General features: G+C 38.2%; 2 pseudogenes; both read left to right on the top strand.

Moving 5' to 3' along the window:
* Positions 1-1,574: 1,574 nt before the first annotated feature.
* On the top strand, positions 1,575-3,486 carry LOC149101026 (uncharacterized; annotated as a pseudogene).
* Positions 3,487-9,458: 5,972 nt separating this feature from the next.
* On the top strand, positions 9,459-13,622 carry LOC110044299 (heat shock 70 kDa protein 12A-like; annotated as a pseudogene).
* Positions 13,623-14,677: the final 1,055 nt, after the last annotated feature.

The following is a 14,677-nucleotide window of genomic DNA, read 5'->3' on the forward strand; positions in this document are numbered from 1 at the left end:
AAGGTCAACCCCGAGATATGGAGTAAGCTGAAGCACGTGAAAGGAGCGCGGATTTACGTCTTGCAAACATGCAGAGAGTACTTGTCAAAGTCGGTAGTGCAGTCGCCAAATCGACTGACACACTGCTGGCTATCCGTGCAGATCATGAGAAGACTTCAGCGTCGGCTCTCACTGAGAAATTGGGGAAATAAGTCACGTATAACGCGGACGCTCCCGCATTGTTAGGCCATGTAAACATTGAGCTGTCTTACCGTCGACGCGACGCTATCAAACTAAAATTAAATAACGATATTCCTTGTTGTGTGACTCTCAAGTACCCATCACGGGCTTGTTATTTGGCGATGAGCTGCAATCTCAATTTAACAATATCAAAGCAACTAACAAAATTGGCCATACGACTACTGCAAAGTCATCTTACCGAAACCATAGCGATGGCTGGAAGGGCAAATCTTCTCACTCCAGTGGAAAGCCTTTTTTAGGGAAGAGGGGCCGGTCTTACCTGCCACACAACAACAATCCCTACAAGCCACGGGAAACCGAGAAGAAATCCAGCCAGTGAAATGCTCTGATATCCCGACAGACAAGGTAAATATGTTACAGTTTCTTGAGCACAAAGTTCACTGCTTTAAAGCAGGGGGGCTGAGAGAATATTATAATCAGTGGCAGGCCTTAACCTCAGACCCTGAGATATTGCAAATGATATCAGGCCAGCCAATTGAATTTACTAGGACTCCATATCAAAGAGTAGTCCCTAGAGAGAAGAAAACCCTTGATTTGGATGAACAGCATGTCATTGATACAGAAATAGATAAACTACTTGCTAAAGGTGTTATTACCCCAAGTAGTCACGAAGAAGGGGAATATATCTCTCCTATTTTCACTAGAGCCAAAAAGGATGGCTCTTTCAGAGTTATTTTAAATCTCAAGTGCTTAAACACTCATGTGCAATATCACCATTTTAAAATGGACTCACGTTATACTGTTATACAAATGGTAAAACCTTGATGCTTTATGGCTTCCGTAGACTTGAAGGACGCTTATTATTCTGTGCCTATCGGCACTGCAGACCAAAAATACCTACTTTCAGTGGCGAGGAAAAGTGTATAAATATGTTTGTTTTCCAAATGGATTAGCATTTTGCCCCAGGAAGTTTACTAAATTATTAAAGCCAGTATATTCACAAAGCAGCTGGGGCACCTTTCAGCAAGTCATAATTATTGGTGACTCATATCTCCAGGGTGATAACTGTGATGAATGTGAAAAAAATGTTAGGGATACTGTCAAATTATTTGATTCTCTTGGGTTTACTGTCCAACCTGAAAAATCATCCTTTGTTTCACAACATCGAATCACCTTCATGGGTTTTATTATAGACTCAATTACAATGACAACCTCCGAGAAGATCGAGAAGATCGAGAAGATCATTCATACCTGTCAAGGCCTGTTGGAGTGTCCACACCCCACAGTAAGAGAGGTGGCATCCACCCTTGGGTTGCTCATATCAAATTTTCCAGCAGCAAAGCTAGGGCCCTTGCATTTTAGGTCACTGGACATGGACAAAACTGAGGCCTTGCGCCTAAACAAGGGTAACTTTGATGCATTTATGCAACTGTCTGAGTTGTCTCGCAGTGATTTGCAGTGGTGGATAAACTCAGCAAGGTCACTGCATAACCCTATAAGCCTTCCCCAGCCAGAGGTCACTTTATACACAGATGCAAGTATAGAAGGCTGGGGAGGAGTACTCAATAATGTAAAGATTGGGGGGCATTGGACTCCTGAAGAGGCTTCTAATCACATTAATTATCTTGAAATGCTTGCAGTGTTGTTTTCTCTCAAGGCATTTCATAAAGAGTTATCAAGGAGTTATCAAGGAATCGATAATACGACTGCTGTGTCAGATTTAGGTAAAATGGGCACAAGCCATTTCAAAAAGAGAAATGATTTAACCCGTACGCTCTGGGAATGGTGCCTTGACAATAATATGTGGTTAACCATAAGTCATATCCCAGGAAAAGAGAATACTCTAGCTGATGCAGAGTCCAGGAAATCCAGAAAAGAAACTGAATGGACCTTAGACAGAGGAATTTTCCACGAGGCTGTCAAGAAAATTCATCTTGAGCCTCAGATTGACCTATTTGCCTCTAGGCTTAATTACCAGTTAAGGCCATTTGTTGCCTACCAACCAGATCCTGAAGCAATGGCTATTAATGCCTTTTCAATTTCTTGGAAACTTTATGTTTTTTATGTTTTTCCTCCTTTTAGTATCATCCCAAAAGTGTTACAGAAAATCCAAGCAGAGGAGGCCACAGGACTGTTGGTTGTGCCATGCTGGCCGACTCAGCCATGGTGGCCATTGGTAATGAGACTGCTGGTGCAGGAACCCCTTGTGCTTCCCAAAAAGAAACACACCTTATTTCTACCTCGACGGCCAGACTTGGTGCATCCACTGCACCAGAAGCTCGCACTTCTGATATGCCACTTGTCCGGAAATCACTTGAAGGCAGAGGCCTTTCGGAATCGGCTACCTCACTCATCCTGCAGTCCTGGAGAAAGGGCACCAAACAACAATATAAACCATTCATCACTAAATGGGAACAGTACTGTAGTCAAAGGAAGATTAATCCTTTTTCAGCAACTATAGAACATGGGATTAATTTCCTGGCAGAACTTTACCAAACAGGGATTGGATATAGTGCCCTCAATACAGCACGGTGTGCTTTATCTCCTGTTTGTTTTACATCAGAGCATTACACTTTTGGACAGCATCCCTTAGTCTGTCGTTTCATCAAGGGAATTTTCGAATGCAGACCCTCTCTACCAAGGTACCAAGAAACTTGGGATGTGATGTGATTGGTGGTATTAGACTATCTAGCTAAACTTGGCCCTCCTGAGAAACTTAGTTTGAAGAACTTGACTTTGAAAGTGGTTATGTTGATGGCATTGCTTTCGGGACAGCGTCGCCAGACTCTGAACACATTATCAATTGATTGTATGCAAATAAGTTCTGATAAGTGTGTGTTTTTCATTAACTCATTGTTGAAAACTTCGAGACCTGGTGAACATTTAGCTTGTATTGAGTTTCTGGCCTATGCACCAGATGTAAGTCTTTGTATTGTAAAGCAGCCTTTTATTAGTTACTCTAAGCCTCACAAAGCTGTTTCCCCTGATACAGTAAGCAGATGGATTAAGACTACACTGGTTGATGCTGGAATTGACACTTCAAAGTACAGTGCACACAGCACTAGATCAGCATCTACATCTGCAGTAAAAGGGAACAGCATTTCTATCGCCACAATTATGAAAAGTGCTGGGTGGTCCCAGGAGTCCACATTTACAAAGTTTTACGACAAACCAGTGGAACCTCGAGAGAATTTCCGGGCTGAGCTCCTTAAAGTTGTATGTGGTGACAACTAAGATAGTTTCTTACAGTTGCATGTTTGATGGCTAAGAGAGCATGTTATTAAAGCAGATTCATATTGATATAAATCATTGCTGTCTCATTCGAGTTCGCACTCACACTGCTTTAAAATCTCACGTGACTCCGTAGCGACCAATGACCAATGACGAAACAGAATACCTGAATCAAACGAGGCTTACCTGTTAGGTGAAGTTTGATTGGGATTCTGTGAGTCATTGGTCGGGAGCGAAGGAGTCATGCGCTTTCTCACATGACTCCTTCGCTCCCAACCAATTACTCACAGAATCCCAATCAAACTTCACCTTAAAGGTAAGCCTCGTTTAATTTAGGTATTTTATTGGCTTGAGAGCTCTCAAAACTCTGAACGCGTGAGCGGCTTTTTGATAAATGACCTACAGGAAAGGAAGTGCGTGTCGAAACGGTAAAAGCGTTATTTTACGGACAAAACTCGCATGAAAACGTATTTTTGGTGTTTTTACTTACCGCTGCTTGTTTATAAGAAGCTTTTTGTTTGTCTGAGACGGAAAACGTGGAAGTTTTGTCCGACTCCATTGCTCAAATGTGACCGATACAATTAAAATTTAATTGTTCAGCTATCGATACCATTTGGGATAGCTTGGTCCGCTTCCAACCAATCAGAAGTGAGTATTTACGGTAGCAGTATTATTAAGGGAGTAACCGCGTGAGTAATTTGAAAATCAGACGAGCGTGAAGCGCAAAGCCAATTTGAAATTACGAGCACGATTACTCCCTAAATTGTTCAACATAAGGTCCAATTACTAATTAATCGTATCTATAACAAATTTCGGGAGAAAAAATGTCTTTTGAGAACTTCGTTTGAGCGAAAACCTCTGTAGCGCTTTTCATAAGCTTTGAAAACTGTAGAAAACAGTGCAAAGGAAGCTATTAAAGCGTATTTAAACATTTTTTTATCATTTACTCTTTGACTTGATAATGACGTTAGCAAAACGTCGAAACGTCGTCAACAAACTTTTAATATGCTTTTACGAAATGTTTTATCGCAATTTTTTATCGCTCAATTATCATTAATATCATTATTACATTGATGGATAGATTGATCTAATACGAAAGAGTTTTTTTCTTTAAATCAACTTGTAACAAAGTTACAACACACCTGTATTCCTTAACAGGAGGAATTCCATACCCAGGATGGTCAGAAGGCAGAGTGGTTCAAGCAGTCCTGGATGGATATCAAATGCCAAAACCTGACCACATTGACGACCAGTTGTAAGTTTATTTACAACTTATACATTTTTTTTTACAATTTTTACCTTAAGTTACATTAAAGTGCGTTCCAAATGTTAAATGCGTTAATGAGAACTTTTTTGTGATATCTGAGAATCTGACTGGTTTTGATTATAATGTTATGTGGCAGAAACAACTCAAAGCTGATTTTCTTTTGACGTAGTAAATGCTTCTTGAAAATTAATTTATTAAAACATGTATCAAATAAGACTTGTAATGTTTACAAATTTTAATGTGTATATCTTTAGGTATGATGTAATGACAAGGTGCTGGAACTTAAGCCCTGAATTCCGTCCTCCTTTTGTAAACCTACGAAAAAAAATGGATACGTACCTTCGTGAGGAGGTTTGTAGTAATGAGACAATTATTAATCGAGGTTAACAGAATTCCATGGACTTGTTTAAAGACCATGACGATTATAATTATAGAATTACGCAGCTGTATTCTCTAACTAAAAAAAAAATCAGAAAAACTAAAAGTTCGATTGTCTGCCTCTCTGTCTCTCTGTCATATTTGAAGGCAAGAATTTACCTACTGCAAACATGCCGCATCTTATCCAGAGAACTTTTTAATCACTATGTCCCATCCTGGCTATTCTGGGTTAATACTTACTATTTTAAACTCTTTGTAATACTAATTTCTTCTTCTTCTTCTTCTTCTTCTTATTATTATTATTATTATTATTATTATTATTATTATTATTATTCCTTTCAGACATACACGGAACTGCTCAACATGGGAAAATATGACAGCGTGCAATACTCCAAGGTTGAAGATCTTGGAGCTCAAGATGAACCAGCAAGTGAGCAAGTCAAGACGAGCACCACCGGAAAGAAATTGGGAAATGGTCAAGTGTTCGTTAAACGAAAGTAAATATATGACATAATGGTTGCTATTATGTTTCTAAGCACAGCAATATAGTGTAGTGTGTGTTTTGTTCAGGATGAAATAGTATTTTTATGTACCAAACTGTAACCTTGAAAAACCGTCACCAAGTAAGATAGAATGATTTAATTTGTAGGCTTTTTGTGAAAACTTAATTTTAAATCTGGCATTTTCCTTTTAAGCAGTAAAGAAAATATTTACTACAAATGTTACTGGTAGTAGTCAAACAAATCTGAAGCAGACCTTGTGAAATTGTTCTTTGTTTTGGAGCTACTTTGTTCTGTAATCGCTTTAAACCTTGTTTGCTTTTTTTGTTTTTGTGGTTATTGAGTTGTACAAATTTCTGCACCGAAAATGAGACGAAATTTGCAATGATTTCAGTTTGTTTGCAAATGAAGCAGCTCTAGTTGGTCAGAATAATATAAGAACTTTCCCTTTAAATGCTACATGAACAAAACGAAGTAACTAAGTAATAGTCGTAAACAGCCTTTGTGGAAGTAAACAGCCTCCATTACCTTTGAAATAATGTTAAGTTTACAAAAGATATTCGTTACAGTAACTTATCTGAAGAATTCTCTGATCAGTTCATTAATTTGATCAATTTAGAATAGTATGAGATAGACTCTTCTAAAAGGGCTGACTGTTTATTTAACTCTGTGCCGATGTATGCACGGAAAAAAAAATTACCTATTTAACTATTTACGTACAAAGTTAAACATGTAAACGTTATAACATGCGAAGGTTTCAAGTTAGGTTACATAATAAACTGCCTTTGGTACTATTTTACCATTGGTATCCATCATCACTGGACTTACTTATTCATGTTCTTTTTTGTTATAACGCCAGATTGCTCGTTTACCGTATAGTTGATTTAAGTGCGATTACGATGGTTTGCTTTGGTAGATACGAGCTAAAATTTCATAACTGATCAAGTCAGAACAAGGAAAGTAAATAGAGTGGTGAGTTTTTATAAAGCAACTCACTGTTTTAGTGACAATTCGTTGATATGTCAGTAGTAATGTTAACCGCAGTTTGCTTTAGTAAATACGAGTTCAATTTCATTAACTGATCAAGTCAGAACAAGGATAATATTTCATAAATAGTTTGCAGAGTTTTTATAAGGCAACTCGCTGTTTTAGTGACACTTCGTTGATATGTCAGTAGTAATATTAGCTGCAGCTTGTTTAGTAAATACGAGTTAAATTTCGTAACTGATCAAGTCAGAACAAGGAAAATATTTCATAATTAGTTTGCAGAGTTTTTATAAAGCAACTCGCTGTTTTAGTGACACTTCGTTGATATGTCAGTAGTAATATTAGCTGCAGCTTGTTTAGTAAATACGAGTTAAATTTCGTAACTGATCAAGTCAGAACAAGGAAAATATTTCATAATTAGTTTGCAGAGTTTTTATAAAGCAACTCGCTGTTTTAGTGACACTTCGTTGATATGTCAGTAGTAATATTAACTGCAGTTTGCTTTAGTAAATACGAGTTAAAATTTCAATAACTGATCAAGTCAGAACAAGGATAATATTTCATAAATAGTTTGTAGAGCTTTTGTAAAGCAACTCGCTGTTTCAGTGGCACTTCGTTGATATGTCAGTAGTAATACTAGCTGCAGCTTGTTTAGTAAATACGAGTTAAATTTCGTAACTGATCAAGTCAGAACAAGGAAAATATTTCATAATTAGTTTGCAGAGTTTTTATAAGGCACCTCGCTATCTTAGTGACACTTCGTTGATATGTCAGTAGTAATATTAACTGCAGTTTGCTTTAATAAATACGAGTTAAAATTTCAATAACTGATCAAGCCAGAACAAGGATGATATTTCATAATTAGTTTGTAGAGCTTTTGTAAAGCAACTCGCTGTTTCAGTGGCACTTCGTTGATATGTCAGTAGTAATATTAACTGCAGTTTGCTTTAGTAAATACGAGTTAAATTTCAATAACTGATCAAGTCAGAACAAGGATAATATTTCATAAATAGTTTGTAGAGCTTTTGTAAAGCAACTCGCTGTTTCAGTGGCACTTCGTTGATATGTCAGTAGTAATATTAACTGCAGTTTGCTTTAGTAAATACGAGTTAATTTTCAATAACTGATCAAGTCAGAACAAGGATAATATTTCATAAGTAGTTTGTTGAGTTTTTATAAAGCAACTCGCTGTTTTAGTGACACTTCGTTGATATGTCAGTAGTAATATTAACTGCAGCTTGCTTTAGTAATTGCGAGGTAAAATTCATTGACAGATCAAGCTAGAACAAGAAAAAAATATTTCATAACTAGTTTGCAGAGTTTTAATAAAGCAACTTGCTGTTTTAACAACACCTCGTTGATATATCAGAGTAATATTAGCTGCAGTTTGCAGTTCAATTTTCATTATTACCAGCTGATTAAGTCAGAACAAGGAAGATATTTCATATAGTTTTTATGGGTTGTTATATAACTTGAGGTTTTAGTAAAACTCACTCAATATATCAGTAGTAAGTAAGAATATATTATTTCTCTGGTCAACACAATTCATGATTACTGAAGAAAATATTTAGTACAGCAGTTAGTACAGTATTTTCACGTTGTTATTTAATGATACTATCCGTATCTGCCTTGTTCAATCAACATGTTCTTATTGATATGAGTATGCTATTGCTCGTTTGTCGCACATTAAAGTGCTTTGTTTCTGATATTAAGACCTATTAACCATTTTGCTGTAATTCGATAACGATTTATGTTAACTGCTTTTTCTTAAACAGAGGAATACCTCTTTATAGAGTGTTATTTAAGCTAAAATAGGTATTTTAGTAACGGAGTTTAATGTGCAGAAGAAAAACACTTGTTGACAGTGCACGTAACAACTTAACCACGTGAGAGGGGTTTACTTACCATCAGCAACAAAATTTCATTTCACCCCATAGTCAAAATGAAAGAAGAATTCACCAGTGATATTTGAAAGCAAGCATGATGGGGGTGCTGGCTAGCCGAAATAACCTCATAGTCGAGAGGCACTAGAATCTGAAGAGGTGTTTTGAACTGCACAACTATCCTTAAGTAATATTTGATTCTTGTTAAACACTCTATATAACAGCTCGAATAAAAACGTAAAACTAAAAGCTAACTTTGTGTACAGATATTTTGCGGTACAGATTCATTGTCGTTCCCATGGGTACACTGTGGAAAACTTCAATTGACTAGCAATTGTTATTGGCTTCAGGTCAAGAGGACTTGTACTAAAATAGCCGGACTTTGTGCATTAATGAACCTAAAACTTCAGTTTGAAAATATCGTGTGCCCGACCTAGAATAGGCCCTTTTACAGTTGTGTGCTTAGTTACCTGGCCTATGAATGCAAGCGAGGCTGGAGGTGACCTTACTTTGATACAAACCTCTCGCCTCTCCTCATTTAATGCCAACTATTTAGCATTTGACCAACTTGATTTACACAACAAAATCAGTGAGGTCATTATCAAAACAAGGTCACCTCCAGCCTCGCTGCCATTCAGAGGCCAGGTCACTGAGCAGACAGCTGTAAAATGGTCTATTCTCCCGCGGGGTACGATGTATTTCCCATCAAAATCAAAATCAAACCAACGGGTGTTGGAGAAAAAGGTGTACACCTGCTGTCCAAAAGGAGCAAATATAGAACACACCTTATAAACTAATGATGGTAGAAAGAAAGCCGGTAACCCAGAACACGTTAAAGAAATCGATAGAAATTCCAAAGAAATGCTCGAAACTGTTTCAAGTTTCCATACAGTTGCTGTAGTTAATGAAACACTTTTTCAAGATCTCCCAAATGTATCACAAGTAACATTCGGTAGTGATAGGTTACAGAAGATATTAATGCAATGTCCAGGATCAGTTTGTTTCACAGAAACATTGCACTTGGCCCAGAATATGTATGCACTTGTTGTTGATCAGTTGTGGTACAAGTCCTCTGTGGTGAAATGCTCACAAGATGTGGTCAAGTCCTGCCTTACTGGTTTTAAAAGTGTTAATGACTCTGAATGGATTTGTATAACTTGTGATTCAAATCTGAAGAAAGGCAAGTTGCCCAGCTGTTCTAAAGCCAATAAAATGGAGTTTCCTGACAAGCCTGAAGTATTAAATTTGACATCTTTGGAAGAGTGACTAATATCACCACGTATACCTTTTATGCAACTCCGTGAACTACCTAGAGGAGGTCAATTGTCTATTCATGGAAACATTGCAGATGACCCAAGTGATGTCAATTCCACTGTACATTGTCTCCCAAGGCCACTAAATGAATCACAAACTATTCCTATAAAATTTAAAAGGCGTCTCAGTTATAAGCACCATTATCAGTTTCAGAATGTTAGAACTAAGAGAGTATTAGATGCAGCCAAATATCTTGTAGACACAAGTGGGACCCTGTTGGGGGTAAATTCTGACAAGCGACATGGCCTTGAAACGGCGACATGAGAGCAATGAATTGGCGACGAACGACAGACTACTCCAGCGAAATAGGGAAAACGACACCAATGGCAAGATAGACCGACAACGAATTTCGGAACTAAGAATGCAGTGATTGTTTTAAACGTCTGAGTCGAAGTAAAGACGCATTTCCAGAGTTTTAAATGTGTTTTCCTCTCTCACGTGCGATGTCGACTGGTCGTAAAACCCAGGCTTTCTTATATATGCTAAAACGTCCAACGTTGAATAAATCGAGTCCGTCATTGCTGAGTATTTTTCTCACTCTCAGTTGAGTGAGCAGTGCCCTAAAACCCCTAAAGACACGCTTAAGGAAAAAGGAAAGAGATCTTCGAAAGGATGCTTCATATTTTTATCAGTGGGTCACCAGCAAAAAAATATGAAGTTGTATTATCAACAAATGGCATTATGGAAGGAAAAGAGAGACAGGGGGAAAGCTGGCAAGGTCTTCTCGTCTTCAGCAGAAAGTAAGGGTTACGCCAAATTCTTAGGAACATTATAGATAGGAGAGATTATCTGACTGAGGCCGTTGAGATTTTGAGTTAAAGAACGGTTGTTAAACATAAACATGGTAAAAATAGTCATAGGTTCGACTGTACTTTAGGTCCAAATAGTAACTGGAAAAAGGCTGAAAATAGCAATACACCGATTCCAGAAAAAAACCGGAAGTTGCATGCAATCGAGGCTTAATAACCCTCGAGCTTTCAAAATGGCGGACGAAATGTTGGGGAAGAACGAAAAAATCCAAATGTATGTAGCTTAGAGCTACTTGTCTGGAGCAAATGTGGTAAGGAAAAGGAAAAGAGTTGGACACAAGTGTTGTGCGGCTGCAAACTCTAATAATCGAAGCAAAAACCGACCTGATTTATCATTTCCACGACTGAGATTCCTTCGGACAAGCCAGATAAACAAAGGATGAAAAAGTGGGAAATACTTATGAAAAGGGGAGATGCCTATTTTACCTCGGTAGGAAATAATTTCTGTTGTTCCGAGCACTTCTTACCAAGTGATTTTAAACTGAGTACACTTATTGAAACTGGGAGCCGTACCCTCGGTTTTCCCCTGCACAAAAGTTGATGAGGAATCTCTGTGTAGATCGACAAGATGCGAGGCATCTGAGTCTGGCAAAGAAAAAGTGAATACCCATCAGCTTCAATCAACTTAGGAATTAATCAGCTTTCATGCCTCTGAGGTAGACAAAAAAAGTTTCCAAAAAAACAGTGCTGAATATGGAAGGACATTAGTGATTTAAATACAGCCATTGATGAATTTTGAATCTTTTTTTACTCGCTTAATATTTCAGCAAGAACTGGCTTTTAGGTTTAGCAGCAAATATTACTATTCAACATGTCATTTGATTTGGTTTGAATTTTTAAGTAACTACATTGAGGATCGGAAAGGTGATGGCCTGCTGGTTAATGCGAACGACTCCGGATCGAGCAGTCCGGGTTCGAGTCCTGTTTGAGGATATTGCGTTGTGTTTTTAGGCAACACACTTGACTATTTCAGTGCCTTTCTTCCCCCAAGTGTGTAAATCAGTACCGGCGAATTTAATGCTGGTGGTAACCTTGCGATGGACTAGCGTCCCGTCCCCGTCTGGGAGGAAGTAGAAATACCCCTATTCGCTTCATGCTTCAGAAACCAGAGATAAGTGCCGACTTGGCTCGTATGCAGACCTTATCTACCTCTGCATTAAGAACTTATTTCTGAACCTAAGTAGACCGATTGATTCGCAACATTTACAACGGTCGAGAAAGAAGACAGATGGCTGACTTATTATGTAATAAGATAGAAGCATTCGAAAAAAGAATACAACCAAAAAACTTATATGTACATGACACCGGCTTTGGTGCCAAAAGATATTAATTTCATTGCATTTCGGTTTCATTACATTTCAGATAGCATTGCAATCCGATTTTATTTCAGCCAGATTTCATTTTCCTCCTTTTTTTTTTGTTAATGTATCACTGCTTCCTTGAGTTTGTTGTTGGCTCTCGCCTGGCTCCAAGGGTTTTTTTCCCGGTCACTCCGGTTTCCCTCCATCCTGAAAATCCGGCATTGCCAAATTCCAATTTGATCAGGTTAGAGAACCTGCATGAAAATTAGCTGTGGCTGATTTGGCTTCCTCTCTAAATATTATAATTTATTTATTTATATGTTTATTTTTTCTAGGAGGAACTCTTAACGTATCAGCACATCACATTCAGGAAAACGGAGCACTTAGAGAGATTTTCAAAGCCACCGGCGGTAATTATGGCGGACAGAATGTCAACAGGCAGTTCAGAAACCTTCTTGAATCAATTTTTACCCAAACGTTTATCGAGAATTATGCCCGTCAGAACCCCGTCGATTGGTTTTGCCTCTTGGAAAATTTAGAATGGAAGAAACGCTTGAAGCGACTGTTGGAGGGACAAACGACAAGAGTTTTGGTTACCTAATAGTTTTACTGACAAATTTCCGAGCAGCGAGGGTTTAGATATAAAAACGCTGTGATCCAACAGCAATACAGCCTGGACGAAATCAAAGTCCTCCGTAACGAGTACCTTTGTCTTGCGCCAAGAGTCATGAGGCAGCTTTTTAGTCCAGCGTTGGATGGCGTCATTTCGCATTTCTCCAACCTATTCGCCTGACCAGAATTGTCGAGAGTCAAGTACGTCTTTCACGTAGGAGGTTTCGCTGACTCAGCAATTCTTCAGGAAAGGATCAAGATTCATTTTGGTAGCACTTACCGCATTTTAGTGCCGCGAAACGCTGCTATCATGCAGTTGTTCAAGGAGCAGTGATGTTTGGGCAGAAACCTGACCTGCTTGAGTCTCGAATAATGACTTTGACCTACGGCATCCGTGTACACAAGTGGTTTTTAGATGGGCTGCATCCGGAATCGACGAAAGAAGTGATAGCAGGAATCCCACGCTGTAAAGATGTCTTCCTCAAATTCGTCAAAGTCAATGAAGTCGTTAAAGTCGGAGAAAAGCGTAGATTCCCCAGCTTTGCTTCTTTAACACGCGAACAAAGACACGGAAAAATTGGTTTTTCCAATCAGGACGTTCAGATGAGGAGTTTGTCACCGATTCTGGTGTGGAAAAGAATCCTGGTCGAGGATTGGTACTTGAGACACCAGAAGCTTGGAAAACCAGGGACATCGAAATCAATTTGTACTTTGGAGGAACAGAAATAAAGGTGACCGTGGTAAATCTTACAAGTAGCACACAGTCTACAGCTTATCTAAACTTTTTAGCTACCAATTAGCTCATTGCTGAGTTCTGCAGCTGAATGCAGCAGAGTGGAATAAGGTAAACACGTTCGTCATGTTGGTGTTAGTGGTTTGTTGTTTTGACAAAGGAGGGAAACGTCTCGAAATTTATCCATTTCTTAAAGACAACAACGCACACGTTCATTTTTCTTTAGTTTACAGAGGAAAAAATATACAATATACAAATACAGAAAAGAAAACTCGAGTAGGTAATATTGATTTCAACAACAACAAGAAAAAAAATATTTTTACAAATTGGTGAAAAAAAACGAGAAAACGGATCTCTTGAATACAGTTCTACAATATACGGAGTCATTAACTGGCAATTTTGTAATCATATAGTTGCTTTTTTTTCTAAGGCCTAGCTGATGACCTTGTAGTAATAGATAGAAGTCGATATAACGACAACAAATAAGGCAGCTTCCACACTACGCCTACCGTCCACACTAAACGGAGCTTTCCGCAAACGCTCTTCAAACCGGAAGAATTTGAAAACGACGGCTTTTCGATTTCCCGAGGACGGAAAACATTTTGAAAATGGAGCTTTTCTAAAACGATGACGTCACGATAATCATGTGATTTCCCTGACCGCCGGAGTTTACCTCAAACACAAATCCAAAATGACCGGTGATTGTTGTGTCTTTAAATTCCTCCGGCGTAGTGTGAATGGAAATCATTTGATGCGTTTCCAGAGTGAAAGCTCCGTTTTCAAATTCCTCTGACATAGAGTGGACGGGATCTTATTAGTAGTAGTAACTTATTTTATTCACATATCGCATACAATGAATGCAAATATGCCCTACTAGGTGTAATAAATAAAATGTTCATTTTAATTAGCTCTTAATAACCGAGCAGGAGGTCTGTATGGGAGAATCTTGACCGAGGTATTGAGTACAGACCGAACGCAGTGAGTTCTGTACTCACGACCGAAGTCAAGTTTCTCCCATACAGACCGACTTAGCTCGGTTAATAAGATGTTTATTATATGGCAAAGAAGAAAACTTTAATTTGTTTAATGTAACTGGTTTGCTGACATTTTGCTTGCGAACGGCGATGAGCTTAACTTAAACCTGGCGAAATTTGCTTGTTCTCTTTACTTTTCTTTTGTCATCAAGCTTTTGGCACTTCCATAAATGATTGAGAAGAAACTAAAAGAAAATGGTCGACATTTTTGTATTTTAGTTTGCTACTTTTTTTAAACGCAAAATGAAACCGGTCTAGATGCCGATCTAGATGGGAAAATCTAGACCGCGGTCAATATCGATTTCAGCCAATCAAATTCGTGAATTCGGTAGATACCAGTCCTTGTGAGACACAGCCATATAATAAATTGTGATATCAACTAGTCTAAGTATAGAAACAAAAGTAATAAAATGATAGTATAAAATAGTAAAAAGTCAATAATGCTTTT

This window comes from Orbicella faveolata, unplaced genomic scaffold (genome assembly GCF_042242905.1).
Source record: "Orbicella faveolata isolate gen_17 unplaced genomic scaffold, um_ofav_v1 contig_4, whole genome shotgun sequence".
Classification (NCBI taxonomy): domain Eukaryota; kingdom Metazoa; phylum Cnidaria; class Anthozoa; order Scleractinia; family Merulinidae; genus Orbicella; species Orbicella faveolata.